This window comes from Palaemon carinicauda, chromosome 20 (assembly GCF_036898095.1).
Source record: "Palaemon carinicauda isolate YSFRI2023 chromosome 20, ASM3689809v2, whole genome shotgun sequence".
NCBI lineage: Eukaryota > Metazoa > Arthropoda > Malacostraca > Decapoda > Palaemonidae > Palaemon > Palaemon carinicauda.
In genome coordinates, this window is record NC_090744.1 from 86,969,526 (window position 1) to 86,990,615 (window position 21,090).

Consider the following 21,090-nt stretch of genomic DNA (forward strand, 5'->3'; position numbering starts at 1 on the left):
TCTTGTTACAAGCAAGGAGGGCTGGCTGCTTCAATTTATCTCTTCTTCTCGGCCATAGCAGGATCTTATGGAGATAGGCTATTGTTGTCTGAAGGGAAGGTTAGAATCTGGGTCTATCAGACTTCTGGTCTTCTCTGCTTCTTATCTCATTAGGACTTAATTTTCATCTCCTTCGGACATAGTTCCTCTCTTGTCTTATGTCCTGTCCTATCTCCCCTTGACAATCTCTTCTTGAAGTTTATATACCCATGTATGGGTGGAGTTAATTACAGTCATCTCCATAGAAGGCGTTTTTTTTAACAATTCTGCATCTCTATTGGCCTCCTCAAAAACGCCCACTTCGATCACGCCATGGAAGCTTCTAGAAGAAATTTCTGATGCAATCCGGACCACGTGTTAAGTCGTAACAAAAGGGCAGCACGTGTCCTTCCATGATGACATATATCCTAAACAAGGGTTTCCTTCAGGCTCGGTTTCTCAAAATATGCTGACTCCACTAATTAAGAAGATGACATCTTGGTCAAAGCAGGACAGTTCCCTTATCATGGCAAGCGTTCTCGGCAAGGCTTCGTTTACTTCCAAAATGCTGATGAAAATGAAGAGATGATAGGATTGCCCAAACAGGGCCACAGTCGAATCCCGTCTCGCCTCGCTGCTAACGCTGGGAACAGATATTTTTGTGTTTCATTATATCCTTTTAAAAGTATTGTATCTACCCCTGACACTTAGCTAATAATAATAATAATAATAATAATAATAATAATAATAATAATAAAAATAATAATCAGAGACCTCAGAACTCCGCCAATGCATTTGGCCAACATTTCACTAAAGTCTACTGCTATCGCCTCCCCTTTTTCATATACTGTCTGTATAGTACATGGTGATAAAATGCAATGTTGATCCAAAATCGTGATCTTGATCGGTATCACCTCCAAAATTTCATAGTATCTTCCAATCCATACTATGTATCCATTGCTGAATTTTGGTGAAAATGCAATGTGTCAATTTGTTTTGACGCAATTCTTGATATTGTGAAAAATGCAATTCTGGATCTAGGATCTGGATCCAGTACCGGATCATCTCTAAAAATTAATGCAGTCATCCATGGCCTCAGGTCTATCTGTGAAGGAAATTTCGCTAAAATCTGTCAATTTGCTATGACGTAATCTTTGAAATTGTGAAAAATGCAAATCCGGATCTTCTCTAAAATCTAACGGGGTCGTCCATGACCTAAGATTTATCTGGGGTGAAAATTTCGTCAGAATCAGTTGAGTAGTTTTGACGTAACCCTGTATGCAGACACGCAGACAAATAAATATATAATCCGACTCGAGAGTATAATCTCTTTGAGGGAGGTGATAATAATAATACTTAGGGAGAAGACCCTCTTATAGATAGGTATTAAACAAGGTGAACACGGTCTCAGTGGCGTTAACTTTATAGGAGCCCTAATAATTGTTTCTCAGCATAGGTGAATATATAAAGTCGTACGATCAATACTGCTTCTTTACTCCACATAGTATAAAGCAATACAAATATAATCTAGTCATAATCGGATTTTTTCAAGCTGTTACAATTTCGAACAGTAAAAATAACACTTTTGATCATCATGATAATTGGTATACTAAAGATAAGAGTTGAGATCAGCTATCTATATAATGTTCGCAGTAAATCTTGGTCGGGGGAAAGAGCCAGGTTTCATGGGATACAAATTACTTGTATATATGGTATTCTTCAGGGTGTGCTTCACGGGGGCGCAGGGTTGTTCTTCGGGATAAGACTCTTCGTTTTTGCAGACTGGTAATATATCACGAAGTTTGTTTTCTTTGACAGTAAAGACGTTCAGCAAGGTTCCGTTAAAGCTCACTTTCCACAGGCTCATAATCAGGAAATTATATGCAAACTTTCAATACCAATATTGCTGATTAAAATTTTGTTTAATATCTCCTCTCTCTCTCTCTCTCTCTCTCTCTCTCTCTCTCTCTCTCTCTCTCTCTCTCTCTCTCTCTCTCTCTAGAGAGAGAGAGAGAATAAGAAATGGGTAGAGGAAGAAAGTATAATTGGAGGTTCATTCATATAAGATATATTTGTGCTTAGTAATGAAAGCAGGAGAAATGAAAAGGAAACCAACGAAGCATTGAACAGAAAGAAAAAATATATAACAGTTGGGAAAGATTCATTAGTGTTTTACGTGTATATTTGCTACTAAAATTGACCCTTGAAGAGATATATAATTAGGGGTGGATTTAGGGGGCCCCACATTTAGCCTCCAACTCCAACACCAAAGTTAAAACCAAGAGTTATTATAAATCTAAAACTATAATAAGTAAATTCGGTTTGAACACATTTTAAGAATGGAAAAATCATGCTTCCCTAGGCTCCCCTTCTTCTCAGTAGTACAACTGTTGGCTAACAACCCCAAACCCAGCCTTACTATATACGATCGTTGGTTTGCCGATTCGATCCCTTAATTCTGAGTCAGCTTTCATATTCATTTCTTGTCGATTGTTTTGCTTGTCTGAAAATAAGTTACACTTTTATTTAGTGTATCTATATGTTTTTCTTTTCCATTATATCAATAACGAAGCTCGGTGCAAAACACAGGTTTATTACACAAAACAAGATGTGTTTGTCATCCTGCCTTCTTAGTCACAGCCTCTCTCGGCCTGTCACATTAGCAAGGTCATGAATAGAAGATATTAAGGGATTAATATGAGTAACATACCTGAAGGAGAGGGAGACCTTCGTATGCCCATGAATGAATTCAGTGTGCTTGAAGTCGAAGCTGTCATTAAAAATCTCAGGAGATGGAAAGGCCTTCATACGATGGAATAACTGCTGAGATGATATTGACCGAAAATGAAAATGAAGTGACTCCGAGAATACTTACAAGATTATTATGTAGAATGTGGCATGAAGAAACAAAACCTTATGAGTGTTGGTGAAAATGAAAAAAAAAAAAAAAAAAAAAAAAAAAATATGACTGATTGCAATAATTATAGAGGCATCACACTTACGTCAGTTGTCATGAAAATATATAGTATGCTCATTCTAAAGAGACCTGAGAGAAAAATTGATGAAAACCTTAGAGATGAACAAGCAGGATTTAGAAAAGGTAAAAATTGTACTGACCAAATTTTCATCATAAGGCATGTAGTACAGCAAGGAGTAGTATATGGAAATCCACTTTTGATGGCATTTGAGGACTATGAAAAACCTTTGATAGTGTGCACCGGCCAATATTGTGAAGAGTCCTACGTTATTAGAAAGTTTCTCTTAAATATGTAAATTTGATTAAGTCTGTTCAGGAGCACAGCAAGTGCAATGTAAATGTTTGTAGAGTCCTATCAAACGAATTTCCAGTGAACACTGGAGTACTTCAAGGGAATTTGTTGTCACCGATATTATCTATCCTCCTCCTGGATTTTGTAATGCATAGAACAGTTGGGGATGGTGGAGAAGAATTCGACTGGATTGGTAACAAGAATTTAGAAGATCTAGAGTAGGCTGATGACTCTGTCCTTATTAGCAGGACACCACAGGACTTGCAAAGCTTGCTTACGAGAATGCATGAAATATCGCATGAGGGTGGGCTCAAGATCAATAGACGAAAAACAGAGAGGAGGAAAATGGAATATGCAATGGAAGATGAAAAATCATTGGAAGGAAAAGGATGAATGAGGTTGAGTGTTTTAAATATTTAGGAACTATAATCTTTAACACAAGATCTTTAGAATTTGAGTTTAATGAAAGATTGAAAAAAAACAAATCAGCCAACTGCTAGGTTAAGTATAATTTGGAAACCAAATCACTTGAAATTACATATAAAAATCAGGCTATAATATCAGTTTAGTGAGATCGGTGTTACTGTATGGACGTGAGTCGTGGTATAACAATAAAACAATATCCATCAGATTTTGTAGATTTAAGAATAAAGCCTTCAAAAGAATATTGGAAGTTAAATGGCAGGACAGGATTGGAAATGAAACAATAAGAGAGATTATTCGAGTGCCATATGGGGATGAGATTCCAGTGAGGGGTAGTTGGAGATGGTTTGATGATGCTTTTCGCACTCCCCGAGAGAGATTAGTTCACCAAACTTTCAATTGAGCTCCACAGGGCATTATAAGAGTAGGAAGACCTAGGCCTATTGAACTGAGGACTATGAAAGGTGAAGTAGGATATGATCAATATAGATGTATTGATTTATAAGCTTAAAATAGAGACATCTAGTGAAATCTAACCGAGGCCCTTTGCGTCAATAGGCGTGGGAGAAGATGATGATGATGATGATGATGACAAATAATAATAATATTGATATAGCAAAATAAAAAACAAATAATCTCGATAGGGCAAGAGAATGAATACTGCAATACTGAAGAAGTCTTATAGCGGTCCAGTCTTGGTGTGGTTGCTCAAACCTGGCCTTAGTGGTATGGTTGAACCTGCTATGGTAGATAAATCACCCTACCGTCATTGATCAGCACATAATTGAGACTCCAGCCCCTCTACTTCATGAAGGTGCATGAACCATTAACAAAATCACCATACTCATCTGTTAGATATATCTCACCATCGGGACCATAGCTTTACACAACAAGACTTCATAGACATGTATAATGCAAGAGACACATTTGACCTCGTTGCAGAGTCAATTTGTATCAGAAAATGAAATCAGACCTAAGGAAATGTTTTAGGTTGAGCAACCTGGACTGAAAAAGACATACAAACAACCAGGAGAGTAACCACTTCATAAAAAAGCAATTTTATTCTTCGTCATTGTACTTCTTGAAAATTGGTTGATTTCTTTCGAGTCTCTATGAAAGGTGCTTCAATTGGACGTTCTCGAATATTACCAAAACAAGTAATCTGAGAGAGAAGGGTTATAGATATAGATTCTGTTCATTTTGTAAAATTATTGATAAAGGTTTGAGAATCTAATTCAGGAAGAGACCAGAAAGCACCACTACCAGTTTTGGCAGTACCGATCAAATGCAGTTGCTACGTTTAAAGGATGTTTTACTTAGATTATAACGTCTTTTTCGTCTGCAATAGTCGTCCGACTCTAGAATGTTCACTTTAAGATGAAAACGTCATCACAGAATTCTGGCAACAAATGCATCCAGTTTCTTCCATATCATCTCGTTGAAATTGGGGAAGGAAGCGGGAGGCGTTACAGTGAAGATTTTATGGCTGTCAAGGGTTTAGACTGAAACAGATAAAACCAGTTTTATTCCGTTGTAGATCTTTCTCTTTAAGAAACAGTTTTCTGAATCATGTTACACAAATCCTTTCAATGCATTTAAATGTTCTCCAAAATTCTGAAATCGCCAACGAAATCTAGTCTGGGTCATTGTTAATTTTTTCATTTATTGTTAAGCTTCGTATCCAACTTTTTCACGAGTATATTTAACGTGAACTAAGTGAAGCATCTGAAGGGGTTAAAGCTTCCTAAATTTCATTTTCTTGAATCGTTCATATGAATGTTATTTCCGACTCTTTCCTTTATGTATCAAAACTATATGGAAATGCTTACCAAATACATAGTTCTCCTGACTTTTATTCTAGTCACTTGTGCTATTTTAGGCCTTTTCAGTAAATAAAGACAATACATTTAAACAAAAGAAACAAGGGCGAGTAATTATAGTTATTGATCTTGAACATCATTTAGCATGACACCCGGAGATGGCATCTTATCACATAATGCTTTACATAGATTTGCTTTTCATTTCGTTAAGGATGAGAAGAGACAGTGTGTTCTGAAAATAGTCTGTCTTTCGAGAAATCTTGATTCTCGTCTGTGTTGTGGGGTGAATAACTGATTAATAGAGGTGGTGTATTCCGATTGTAATATTTTTCTGAGATAGAAAAGAATTAAACGCTAATTCATTCAGAGAAGTTTAAAAAAAAAAGAAAAAAAAAGGGCAAAGCATTAGAAGTTTGAATCAATATTAGCTGTAATATTTGTCATTTACAGTATTCAAATTCTTTTTTATTTTTAGGGGCATCATCTTATGGAACTTGGAAAGTTCAAACTTGCAGCGAATGTTTTATGTTGAACCGGCTGACATAAGTCTCTCTTTATAGTTTATAAATGAAAGATCAGTTTTATTGTTGCTACTCTGCTTTATTTATTTATTTCCTTATTTCCTTTTCACACTGGGCTATTTTTCCCTGTTGGAGCCCTTGGCCTTATAGCATCTATTTTTTCCAAATAGTAGTAGTAATAATAATAATAATAATAATAATAATAATAATAATAATAATAATAATAAAAATAATAATAATAATAATAATAATAATAATAATAATAATAATAATAATAATAATAATAATAATAATTTTTATTAACCTTAGAGTCAAGCAATGTGCGTTTTGGTTTAATAACATAATAATGCTAGATCAATTGGCAGCTTATTTCTTCGAAGTAGATGGAGGTAATTGTTGGCCTTGGAAATTATTGCTATTAGTGATTCGAGCGGTGATAGTATCTAAGATATTTAGTTGGTAAATACGTAGAACGATTGGAATTGATGGTTGATATTCCTTAAATATTTGACAGGAAAAGGCTTTTGGAAGAATAGAATTTACTAATCAAATGTGTTGATCTCGGTCAGATGTTATTGGAATTAATGGCTAAAATTTAGACAATAATAAAGATCTTAAGCTATCTAGTAATGTAGAGCAGTGGGAAAAATTGATAACATTGATATTTCTTTCAGTTTGTGTAACTTTGAAAAAAGAAGGTGATGTTATCGAACATATTACTGTTTCTCATAATGATGTTGTAAGATATAAATGTTTAAATCTATATTCAGTTCCAGCAGTAAATGTCATATGTAGAAAAAATATAAATGGAACAGTTTTATCAAGGATAGAAAATGTCTAATTTTTATCCACTTTTCTTGTTATGTAAAAATATAAATATTCCTCTTCATTACAGTTTGAGTTGTAATCATGAATAAATAAAGGTGAATTCTTCTCTCATCCTTGAAAATAAAAGGATTTATTGATATTGTTCTTTTGAAACTTAGGACTCAAATAAATAGGTTAAGTGACTTCAAATAAAAAGCTTCACTCCATAACTTTCATAAGCCTTTGAGTGTAGTCATAGTCATTAGCGGTCATGGAGTGTTTCTTACCAACCGATAAAATAAGAAATATTATTCCTGACCTGATTATCCTTTGCATACAGATCTTACCAGACTGTGCCGTCATGTATGTAGTATTGAGTATTCTGTTAATTCCAATAGCCTTACCTTTTTCATCATGAGGTCCAACACTTCACAGTATTCTAGAAGCTTTATTCCAGCTTTGACCTGATTGTGGATTGATCTTCCTAATCTGGCATTTGAATTACTGGAACGTCAGAAGTTCAAATTTGTAGCGAATGATTTTATGTTGAACAGATTTACATAATTCTCTCTTCATAGTTTACATATTACAGATTTATCTTTCTTACTTATTACTTCTCATGTTAGGTTTATTTATTTCCTTATTTCCTTTCCTAACTGGACTATTATTCTTGTTAAGCCCTTGTACTTGTATCATACCTTCTTTTCCAACTAGGGTTAAAGCTTAGTGTTACGATCCTAAAATCGTTACAGGTTCTTTTAATAAGCAAAACAAATATCAACAACACCGATTGAAATATGGGAAATGAATATAAAAAGAAACACAAAAAAAAAAAAAAAACCACCCCGTTTATTCACAAACTTACAAAGAAAACTAGTGTTACTTCTTCGGTTACTTTAACTGACACATCAAACCAATCAAAGCATCAACAGAAAGGGGGAACAGTCGATAAGGTAGAAATGCTTAAGAATAGTTTTCTGCAGCTGCTGAGACGATACTGGTACGGAGACTTCAGGCTTGAGAACGTTGCAGAAGGGCAACTGAAGTTCAGATGAAACTAGCACGATGACCGGATTCGAAGACGTCACAGAAAGGGTGGCACCAAAAAAGGGACATCAGAGGCTTTCTTCCAAGTATTCGATGATACTGTTGAAGTAAGGCTTCAGAACGTTGCAGGAGGGTGGCTGAAGTTCAGATAAACTGGCACGATGACCGGATTCGAAGACATCACAAAAGGGATGGCATCAAGAAGGGACATCAGAGGTCTTCTTCCAAGAATTCAATGATACTGTTGAACGAAGGTAGTCTGCGGGCAGTGTTGGCTACTTCTTGTTACAAGCAAGGAGGGCTGGCTGCTTCAATTTATCTCTTCTTCTCGGCCATAGCAGGATCTTATGGAGATAGGCTATTGTTGTCTGAAGGGAAGGTTAGAATCTGGGTCTATCAGACTTCTGGTCTTCTCTGCTTCTTATCTCATTAGGACTTAATTTTCATCTCCTTCGGACATAGTTCCTCTCTTGTCTTATGTCCTGTCCTATCTCCCCTTGACAATCTCTTCTTGAAGTTTATATACCCATGTATGGGTGGAGTTAATTACAGTCATCTCCATAGAAGGCGTTTTTTTTAACAATTCTGCATCTCTATTGGCCTCCTCAAAAACGCCCACTTCGATCACGCCATGGAAGCTTCTAGAAGAAATTTCTGATGCAATCCGGACCACGTGTTAAGTCGTAACAAAAGGGCAGCACGTGTCCTTCCATGATGACATATATCCTAAACAAGGGTTTCCTTCAGGCTCGGTTTCTCAAAATATGCTGACTCCACTAATTAAGAAGATGACATCTTGGTCAAAGCAGGACAGTTCCCTTATCATGGCAAGCGTTCTCGGCAAGGCTTCGTTTACTTCCAAAATGCTGATGAAAATGAAGAGATGATAGGATTGCCCAAACAGGGCCACAGTCGAATCCCGTCTCGCCTCGCTGCTAACGCTGGGAACAGATATTTTTGTGTTTCATTATATCCTTTTAAAAGTATTGTATCTACCCCTGACACTTAGCTAATAATAATAATAATAATAATAATAATAATAATAATAATAATAAAAATAATAATCAGAGACCTCAGAACTCCGCCAATGCATTTGGCCAACATTTCACTAAAGTCTACTGCTATCGCCTCCCCTTTTTCATATACTGTCTGTATAGTACATGGTGATAAAATGCAATGTTGATCCAAAATCGTGATCTTGATCGGTATCACCTCCAAAATTTCATAGTATCTTCCAATCCATACTATGTATCCATTGCTGAATTTTGGTGAAAATGCAATGTGTCAATTTGTTTTGACGCAATTCTTGATATTGTGAAAAATGCAATTCTGGATCTAGGATCTGGATCCAGTACCGGATCATCTCTAAAAATTAATGCAGTCATCCATGGCCTCAGGTCTATCTGTGAAGGAAATTTCGCTAAAATCTGTCAATTTGCTATGACGTAATCTTTGAAATTGTGAAAAATGCAAATCCGGATCTTCTCTAAAATCTAACGGGGTCGTCCATGACCTAAGATTTATCTGGGGTGAAAATTTCGTCAGAATCAGTTGAGTAGTTTTGACGTAACCCTGTATGCAGACACGCAGACAAATAAATATATAATCCGACTCGAGAGTATAATCTCTTTGAGGGAGGTGATAATAATAATACTTAGGGAGAAGACCCTCTTATAGATAGGTATTAAACAAGGTGAACACGGTCTCAGTGGCGTTAACTTTATAGGAGCCCTAATAATTGTTTCTCAGCATAGGTGAATATATAAAGTCGTACGATCAATACTGCTTCTTTACTCCACATAGTATAAAGCAATACAAATATAATCTAGTCATAATCGGATTTTTTCAAGCTGTTACAATTTCGAACAGTAAAAATAACACTTTTGATCATCATGATAATTGGTATACTAAAGATAAGAGTTGAGATCAGCTATCTATATAATGTTCGCAGTAAATCTTGGTCGGGGGAAAGAGCCAGGTTTCATGGGATACAAATTACTTGTATATATGGTATTCTTCAGGGTGTGCTTCACGGGGGCGCAGGGTTGTTCTTCGGGATAAGACTCTTCGTTTTTGCAGACTGGTAATATATCACGAAGTTTGTTTTCTTTGACAGTAAAGACGTTCAGCAAGGTTCCGTTAAAGCTCACTTTCCACAGGCTCATAATCAGGAAATTATATGCAAACTTTCAATACCAATATTGCTGATTAAAATTTTGTTTAATATCTCCTCTCTCTCTCTCTCTCTCTCTCTCTCTCTCTCTCTCTCTCTCTCTCTCTCTCTCTCTCTCTCTAGAGAGAGAGAGAGAATAAGAAATGGGTAGAGGAAGAAAGTATAATTGGAGGTTCATTCATATAAGATATATTTGTGCTTAGTAATGAAAGCAGGAGAAATGAAAAGGAAACCAACGAAGCATTGAACAGAAAGAAAAAATATATAACAGTTGGGAAAGATTCATTAGTGTTTTACGTGTATATTTGCTACTAAAATTGACCCTTGAAGAGATATATAATTAGGGGTGGATTTAGGGGGCCCCACATTTAGCCTCCAACTCCAACACCAAAGTTAAAACCAAGAGTTATTATAAATCTAAAACTATAATAAGTAAATTCGGTTTGAACACATTTTAAGAATGGAAAAATCATGCTTCCCTAGGCTCCCCTTCTTCTCAGTAGTACAACTGTTGGCTAACAACCCCAAACCCAGCCTTACTATATACGATCGTTGGTTTGCCGATTCGATCCCTTAATTCTGAGTCAGCTTTCATATTCATTTCTTGTCGATTGTTTTGCTTGTCTGAAAATAAGTTACACTTTTATTTAGTGTATCTATATGTTTTTCTTTTCCATTATATCAATAACGAAGCTCGGTGCAAAACACAGGTTTATTACACAAAACAAGATGTGTTTGTCATCCTGCCTTCTTAGTCACAGCCTCTCTCGGCCTGTCACATTAGCAAGGTCATGAATAGAAGATATTAAGGGATTAATATGAGTAACATACCTGAAGGAGAGGGAGACCTTCGTATGCCCATGAATGAATTCAGTGTGCTTGAAGTCGAAGCTGTCATTAAAAATCTCAGGAGATGGAAAGGCCTTCATACGATGGAATAACTGCTGAGATGATATTGACCGAAAATGAAAATGAAGTGACTCCGAGAATACTTACAAGATTATTATGTAGAATGTGGCATGAAGAAACAAAACCTTATGAGTGTTGGTGAAAATGAAAAAAAAAAAAAAAAAAAAAAAAAAAATATGACTGATTGCAATAATTATAGAGGCATCACACTTACGTCAGTTGTCATGAAAATATATAGTATGCTCATTATAAAGGGACCTGAGAGAAAAATTGATGAAAACCTTAGAGATGAACAAGCAGGATTTAGAAAAGGTAAAAATTGTACTGACCAAATTTTCATCATAAGGCATGTAGTACAGCAAGGAGTAGTATATGGAAATCCACTTTTGATGGCATTTGAGGACTATGAAAAACCTTTGATAGTGTGCACCGGCCAATATTGTGAAGAGTCCTACGTTATTAGAAAGTTTCTCTTAAATATGTAAATTTGATTAAGTCTGTTCAGGAGCACAGCAAGTGCAATGTAAATGTTTGTAGAGTCCTATCAAACGAATTTCCAGTGAACACTGGAGTACTTCAAGGGAATTTGTTGTCACCGATATTATCTATCCTCCTCCTGGATTTTGTAATGCATAGAACAGTTGGGGATGGTGGAGAAGAATTCGACTGGATTGGTAACAAGAATTTAGAAGATCTAGAGTAGGCTGATGACTCTGTCCTTATTAGCAGGACACCACAGGACTTGCAAAGCTTGCTTACGAGAATGCATGAAATATCGCATGAGGGTGGGCTCAAGATCAATAGACGAAAAACAGAGAGGAGGAAAATGGAATATGCAATGGAAGATGAAAAATCATTGGAAGGAAAAGGATGAATGAGGTTGAGTGTTTTAAATATTTAGGAACTATAATCTTTAACACAAGATCTTTAGAATTTGAGTTTAATGAAAGATTGAAAAAAACAAATCAGCCAACTGCTAGGTTAAGTATAATTTGGAAACCAAATCACTTGAAATTACATATAAAAATCAGGCTATAATATCAGTTTAGTGAGATCGGTGTTACTGTATGGACGTGAGTCGTGGTATAACAATAAAACAATATCCATTAGATTTTGTAGATTTAAGAATAAAGCCTTCAAAAGAATATTGGAAGTTAAATGGCAGGACAGGATTGGAAATGAAACAATAAGAGAGATTATTCGAGTGCCATATGGGGATGAGATTCCAGTGAGGGGTAGTTGGAGATGGTTTGATGATGCTTTTCGCACTCCCCGAGAGAGATTAGTTCACCAAACTTTCAATTGAGCTCCACAGGGCATTATAAGAGTAGGAAGACCTAGGCCTATTGAACTGAGGACTATGAAAGGTGAAGTAGGATATGATCAATATAGATGTATTGATTTATAAGCTTAAAATAGAGACATCTAGTGAAATCTAACCGAGGCCCTTTGCGTCAATAGGCGTGGGAGAAGATGATGATGATGATGATGATGACAAATAATAATAATATTGATATAGCAAAATAAAAAACAAATAATCTCGATAGGGCAAGAGAATGAATACTGCAATACTGAAGAAGTCTTATAGCGGTCCAGTCTTGGTGTGGTTGCTCAAACCTGGCCTTAGTGGTATGGTTGAACCTGCTATGGTAGATAAATCACCCTACCGTCATTGATCAGCACATAATTGAGACTCCAGCCCCTCTACTTCATGAAGGTGCATGAACCATTAACAAAATCACCATACTCATCTGTTAGATATATCTCACCATCGGGACCATAGCTTTACACAACAAGACTTCATAGACATGTATAATGCAAGAGACACATTTGACCTCGTTGCAGAGTCAATTTGTATCAGAAAATGAAATCAGACCTAAGGAAATGTTTTAGGTTGAGCAACCTGGACTGAAAAAGACATACAAACAACCAGGAGAGTAACCACTTCATAAAAAAGCAATTTTATTCTTCGTCATTGTACTTCTTGAAAATTGGTTGATTTCTTTCGAGTCTCTATGAAAGGTGCTTCAATTGGACGTTCTCGAATATTACCAAAACAAGTAATCTGAGAGAGAAGGGTTATAGATATAGATTCTGTTCATTTTGTAAAATTATTGATAAAGGTTTGAGAATCTAATTCAGGAAGAGACCAGAAAGCACCACTACCAGTTTTGGCAGTACCGATCAAATGCAGTTGCTACGTTTAAAGGATGTTTTACTTAGATTATAACGTCTTTTCGTCTGCAATAGTCGTCCGACTCTAGAATGTTCACTTTAAGATGAAAACGTCATCACAGAATTCTGGCAACAAATGCATCCAGTTTCTTCCATATCATCTCGTTGAAATTGGGGAAGGGAGCGGGAGGCGTTACAGTGAAGATTTTATGGCTGTCAAGGGTTTAGACTGAAACAGATAAAACCAGTTTTATTCCGTTGTAGATCTTTCTCTTTAAGAAACAGTTTTCTGAATCATGTTACACAAATCCTTTCAATGCATTTAAATGTTCTCTAAAATTCTGAAATCGCCAACGAAATCTAGTCTGGGTCATTGTTAATTTTTTCATTTATTGTTAAGCTTCGTATCCAACTTTTTCACGATTATATTTAACGTGAACTAAGTGAAGCATTTGAAGGGGTTAAAGTTTCCTAAATTTCATTTTCTTGAATCGTTCATATGAATATTATTTCCGACTCTTTCCTTTATGTATCAAAACTATATGGAAATGCTTACCAAATACATAGTTCTCCTGAATTTTATTCTAGTCACTTGTGCTATTTTAGGCCTTTTCAGTAAATAAAGACAATACATTTATACAAAAGAAACAAGGGCGAGTAATTATAGTTATTGATCTTGAACATCATTTAGCATGACACCCGGAGATGGCATCTTATCACATAATGCTTTACATAGATTTGCTTTTCATTTCGTTAAGGATGAGAAGAGACAGTGTGTTCTGAAAATAGTCTGTCTTTCGAGAAATCTTGATTCTCGTCTGTGTTGTGGGGTGAATAACTGATTAATACAGGTGGTGTATTCCGATTGTAATATTTTTCTGAGATAGAAAAGAATTAAACGCTAATTCATTCAGAGAAGTTTAAAAAAAAAAGAAAAAAAAAGGGCAAAGCATTAGAAGTTTGAATCAATATTAGCTGTAATATTTGTCATTTACAGTATTCAAATTCTTTTTTATTTTTAGGGGCATCATCTTATGGAACTTGGAAAGTTCAAACTTGCAGCGAATGTTTTATGTTGAACCGGCTGACATAAGTCTCTCTTTATAGTTTATAAATGAAAGATCAGTTTTATTGTTGCTACTCTGCTTTATTTATTTATTTCCTTATTTCCTTTTCACACTGGGCTATTTTTCCCTGTTGGAGCCCTTGGCCTTATAGCATCTTTTTTTTCCAAATAGTAGTAGTAGTAATAATAATAATAATAATAATAAAAATAATAATAATAATAATAATAATAATAATAATAATAATAATAATAATAATAATAATAATTTTTATTAACCTTAGAGTCAAGCAATGTGCGTTTTGGTTTAATAACATAATAATGCTAGATCAATTGGCAGCTTATTTCTTCGAAGTAGATGGAGGTAATTGTTGGCCTTGGAAATTATTGCTATTAGTGATTCGAGCGGTGATAGTATCTAAGATATTTAGTTGGTAAATACGTAGAACGATTGGAATTGATGGTTGATATTCCTTAAATATTTGACAGGAAAAGGCTTTTGGAAGAATAGAATTTACTAATCAAATGTGTTGATCTCGGTCAGATGTTATTGGAATTAATGGCTAAAATTTAGACAATAATAAAGATCTTAAGCTATCTAGTAATGTAGAGCAGTGGGAAAAATTAATAACATTGATATTTCTTTCAGTTTGTGTAACTTTGAAAAAAGAAGGTGATGTTATCGAACGTATTACTGTTTCTCATAATGATGTTGTAAGATATAAATGTTTAAATCTATATTCAGTTCCAGCAGTAAATTTCATATGTAGAAAAAATATAAATGGAACAGTTTTATCAAGGATAGAAAATGTCTAATTTTTATCCACTTTTCTTGTTATGTAAAAATATAAATATTCCTCTTCATTACAGTTTGAGTTGTAATCATGAATAAATAAAGGTGAATTCTTCTCTCATCCTTGAAAATAAAAGGATTTATTGATATTGGTCTTTCGAAACTTAGGACTCAAATAAACAGGTTAAGTGACTTCAAATAAAAAGCTTCACTCCTTAACTTTCATAAGCCTTTGAGTGTAGTCATAGTCATTAGCGGTCATGGAGTGTTTCTTACCAACCGATAAAATAAGAAATATTATTCCTGACCTGATTATCCTTTGCATACAGATCTTACCAGACTGTGCCGTCATGTATGTAGTATTGAGTATTCTGTTAATTCCAATAGCCTTACCTTTTTCATCATGAGGTCCAACACTTCACAGTATTCTAGAAGCTTTATTCCAGCTTTGACCTGATTGTGGATTGATCTTCCTAATCTGGCATTTGAATTACTGGAACGTCAGAAGTTCAAATTTGTAGCGAATGATTTTATGTTGAACAGATTTACATAATTCTCTCTTCATAGTTTACATATTACAGATTTATCTTTCTTACTTATTACTTCTCATGTTAGGTTTATTTATTTCCTTATTTCCTTTCCTAACTGGACTATTATTCTTGTTAAGCCCTTGTACTTGTATCATACCTTCTTTTCCAACTAGGGTTAAAGCTTAGTGTTACGATCCTAAAATCGTTACAGGTTCTTCTCTGCTTCTTATCTCATTAGGACTTAATTTTCATCTCCTTCGGACATAGTTCCTCTCTTGTCTTATGTCCTGTCCTATCTCCCCTTGACAATCTCTTCTTGAAGTTTATATACCCATGTATGGGTGGAGTTAATTACAGTCATCTCCATAGAAGGCGTTCTTTTTAACAATTCTGCATCTTTATTGGCCTCCTCAAAAAACGCCCAATTCGATCACGCCATGGAAGCTTCTAGAAGAAATTTCTGATGCAATCCGGACCACGTGTTAAGTCGTAACAAAAAGGCAGCATGTGTCCTTCCATGATGACATATATCCTAAACAAGGGTTTCCTTCAGGCTCGGTTTCTCAAAATATGCTGACTCCACTAATTAAGAAGATGACATCTTGGTCAAAGCAGGACAGTTCCCTTATCACGGCAAGCGCTCTCGGCAAGGCTTCGTTTACTTCCAAAATGCTGATGAAAATGAAGAGATGATAGGATTGCCCAAACAGGGCCACAGTCGAATCCCGTCTCGCCTCGCTGCTAACGCTGGGAACAGATATTTTTGTGTTTCATTATATCCTTTTAAAAGTATTGTATCTACCCCTGACACTTAGCTAATAATAATAATAATAATGATAATAATAATGATAATAATAATAATAATAATAATAACAACAACAACAACAACAACAACAACAATAATAATAATAATAATAATAATGATAATAATAGTAATAATCAGAGACCTCAGACCTCCGCCAATGAATTTGGCCAACATTTCACTAAAGTCTACTGCTATCGCCTCCCCTTTTTCATATACTGTCTGTATAGTACATGGTGATAAAATGCAATGTTGATCCAAAATCGTGATCTTGATCGGTATCACCTCCAAAATTTCATAGTATCTTCCAATCCATACTATGTATCCATTGCTAAATTTTGGTGAAAATGCAATGTGTCAATTTGTTTTGACGTAATTCTTGATATTGTGAAAAATGCAATTCTGGATCTAGGATCTGGATCCAGTACTGGATCATCTCTAAAAATTAATGCAGTCATCCATGGCCTCAGGTCTATCTGTGAAGGAAATTTCGCTAAAATCTGTCAATTTGCTATGACGTAATCTTTGAAATTGTGAAAAAATGCAAATCCGGATCTTCTCTAAAATCTAACGGGGTCGTCCATGACCTAAGATCTATCTGGGGTGAAAATTTCGTCAGAATCAGTTGAGTAGTTTTGACGTAACCCTGTATGCAGACACGCAGACAAATAAATATATAATCCGACTCGAGAGTATAATCTCTTTGAGGGAGGTGATAATAATAATACTTAGGGAGAAGGCCCTCTTATAGATAGGTATTAAACAAGGTGAACACGGTCTCAGTGGCGTTAACTTTATAGGAGCCCTAATAATTGTTTCTCAGCATAGGTGAATATATAAAGTCGTACAATCAATACTGCTTCTTTACTCCACATAGTATAAAGCAAGGCAAATATAATCTAGTAATAATCGGATTTTTTCAAGCTGTTACAATTTCGAACAGTAAAAATAACACTTTTGATCATCATGATAAATGAGATCAGCTATCTATATAATGTTTGCAGTAAATCTTGGTCGGGGGAAAGAGCCAGGTTTCATGGGATACAAATTACTTGTATATATGGTATTCTTCAGGGTGATTGGTTTGAAGTCTCTGTGACAACGATGTTCAAACCTATGGCTGATTACGTGAATGGGACATTTTGCTTGACCTCGACCTTGCCCTTTGACCTTGGGCTTCCAAAATTTGATCATTTCCAGCCATTTACATAACAGTTAATCCCTGCAAGTTTCCTTATGGCAAGGAAGCACTTCACAAACAAAAAAGCACACACAAGTACAAACAAACACAAATAAGGGTAAATCATAACCTCCTTCCAAGTTCGTTGTCGGAGGTAACAATAAAACGCTTTGAATTATCGTCCTATGCGTCTTTGGATTACCTGGTTTTTTTTTTCCGCGATATCTGCAGAAGTCATATAACCTGGTTTTGCATATCTGGGTCTTAGTTCCTGAACGTTTCAGAACCATTTACTCTTAATTTTTGTACTTTTCTTTCTTTTATGCTTCGATTCCTCTGTGTTTTTCTTTTATTACCTAAAACCCTTAAGATTGTATTCTCGGGGTATTTTTAATTTTTTATATTCGATTGATATTTATTCCTTTTATCTTTTAACTTCTTTTTTAATTTTCAAAAACTTTTTGAGTTGACATTATTATTTTCGTAGCTTTTCTTTTATCTTAGATATTGTTTTCTTTTTATGTTATCTGTAACAACCTTTCACCCTGCTATTCCACTACTTCTCTCCCTTTGCTCTTATCCTTTATTTCAGGATTGGATAGTTTCTGTTAAAGCTGTATTCACGTTCTGTTTCACATCACTAAATAAGTTCAGTGTCCCTCTCCCTTTTATATTCTTCTTTGTGCTATTTTCCTGGTATTTTTTTTTTATTTCAGTACTCCCTGATCTAGAATCGACCTCTTATCTCCTCCATCAATAACTTAATTTTTTCTTTAAAAAATAAATCTATTATTATAATTTTCAAAATTTCAACTCACGAGTACTTCCATGAAGTAAACTTTGCAAAAATATTAAGATTTAACCCTGAGTTGAATGCATTTCTTTCTTGTAGTCAATAACCAGTAACCTTTGGTGAACACTGTCCAGTTTTCTCTTCCAATCTCCCTCCATTATTTTTTTCGGCTTCATAACAATACATTTCAACACCTATCATGTTCCAAAGATCTGTTGGAATCATTATGTGATTTTTCTTTCCGGCTGAGGTTACTTCTTCCCTTCTCATAGTTTCAAAGGTCTGTGTTCCTCCGGGGATAGTCTTTAATAGCTGAATCACATCTTAAATTGTTAAATAAAAGCGTTGGCTTTTTCAAGTCTCACTCCCAAATGTGTTTGTTGAGTACTGTATAATTTCTCATAATTTTTATCATTCAGATCATCCCAATCACCATTCATCTCGTAGTTATAGATATGCAGTTAATGCTAACAGTCTTGCAGTTTATTCCACGAGGTTAAACAACACAAAGTTTTTAAAAACTTGTTCCAGTCGTCACTAAATCTATTAATGATTTTGATATTCATGAAGTCAAATTGTTAGAACTTCACTTGTACTAATCCAAGGGCAAAGCCCTGTCATTGACAAGGCTTATTTTAGTCCTACTTTCTATTTTAAAGTACTGCCTTTAGGGTTTTTTAATATACAGGGCCAGATTTAGCCTGTGGGGGCTCGGTACACAAATGTTTTTGGCCCCCTCTATTTTTACCAGTATGGACAGTATCATTTTTCAGTCACCTGGGATAAAATGTAGTAAAATAAACAGGAACATCCTTTATTGTTCATATTGGCTTTATACGAAACATAATTAAAACAAACTATTACTCAATAAAAAAGAGAATGGCCAAATTTGGATGTTTGTATACATATATTAAAAAAACGTATATGCAGTTTCCTGAATTTGAATAACGTTGTGAGAGAGAGAGAGAGAGAGAGAGAGAGAGAGAGAGAGAGAGAGAGAGAGAGAGAGAGAGAGAGAGAGAGAGAGAGAGAGACATCTCTCTTACCTTGATATCAGCAAGCTTTCTGACAAAATTATCAATATCAATAGACTGTAACATATCATGTTCTGTAGAGAGAATAGTTAGGTTGACAAGTTTTGTCTGACCAACCAATGAGTATAAATAATACTTACTTATTTTGGACTCAGAGTATGTTCTTTCACCACAGCAGTTACAAATCATAAGTGACAAGTAAGTTTTTCTAAGTATCACTTCTTCATTAAGGAAAGTGTCTATGACATTTCTTTCTATTAAGTTTCAGTAACCTTGGTGTCATCCAAACATTCTTGAATCATAATAGAAAAGTGAACCATTTCATCAGACACCTCTGTACTTAGATGATTTGAGTACAGTTGAGTAAGCTTTGTATAAACTTTCTTGATGCTCCTTTTGGACATTTGAATGATGCTACGTAGGATACAAAGCCTCTCATAACTTTAATATATGCTGAAATACGTTTAGAAAATTCACTGACCAACAAATCAAGAATGCAGTCAAATCCATTCACATAGATATTCCCTCTTTGACTGAAGGTGACCTCAGGAGTTCTCCCATAATTCATGGGATTTAAATAAACAGTACGTTTTCTATTTTGTACTTTTTCTTTCGTAAATATATCTGTGCCACTGTTCTACTCCATTAAAAAAAAATCTTCATCTCTATTCCTTACCGATTCCTCAAACTATAATAGAGATTTCCTGGTTTAACAGCAGTGCCGAGATCAGTCACTTCTGACTGTAAAGATTTGCTGGTCTGAATGAATTTTCCAATCACTTCCAAAAGTTAAAATAAAAACCTGTTTCAAGCTTACACAGTGCCATATCCTCTTTACCATGGTATTCCACTGTCTTCAGGGTAGAGTTCTCTGGCTTGAGAGTACACGCATACATACTCTTCTACCAAACTTATTATCCTCCTGTTTTTTTTTGTTTTTTTTTGTTTAAATCTTTTATAGCTTATGTATGAAAGATCTCTTTTAATGTTGTTACTGTTCTTAATTTTTTTTCTATTACTTCTCTTGTAGTCTATTTATTTTCTTGCTTTAATTCCACACTGAGCTCATTTTCCCTGTTGGAGCCCTTGGGGTTATAACATCTTTCTTTCCTAACTAAGAATGTAGCTTTGCTACTAATAGGGATAATAATATAAATAATAACTTCCTCAACTGTCAAACCCCGTATCATGGTAAAACTGTAATACAAGTTAAGTGCTCTCATACTTTTAGTCTTATTGTGGTCGTTGATAAAATGACAACTTAAACATCATTGAATATATAAAGCAAATTAAATATGATAGGCTACATTAGACCTAAACTATTCAAAACTAGACTATTCCTTGGGTTGACATTGTTAATTTTATAAAGCGGAAAAAAAGACTGTTTACGGTACTATACAAGACTATCGTATGACATATATATGTTGTATACAACAGCCTTGAATAGATAGCACGATAAAAGAAATTAAATGAAATGACGTGAATGATAAAGACAATAAACTGTAATTTCCAAGGGCAGGTTACCATTCAGCTTTGCCTAATAAGTAAACCCCAAACTTACCATAGAAAGTAAGTTGATTTTGCTCAATGCAACGTACTTCATATGCTTGTATTCCCTAACGATCTAACCTAACCTAATGTTTCTCATAATAATCCTATTTAATTATTGATAGACTGATAGGTTGAGTTATGAAATACAAGGTAGCCGGATATACGAAAATACACTTCATTGT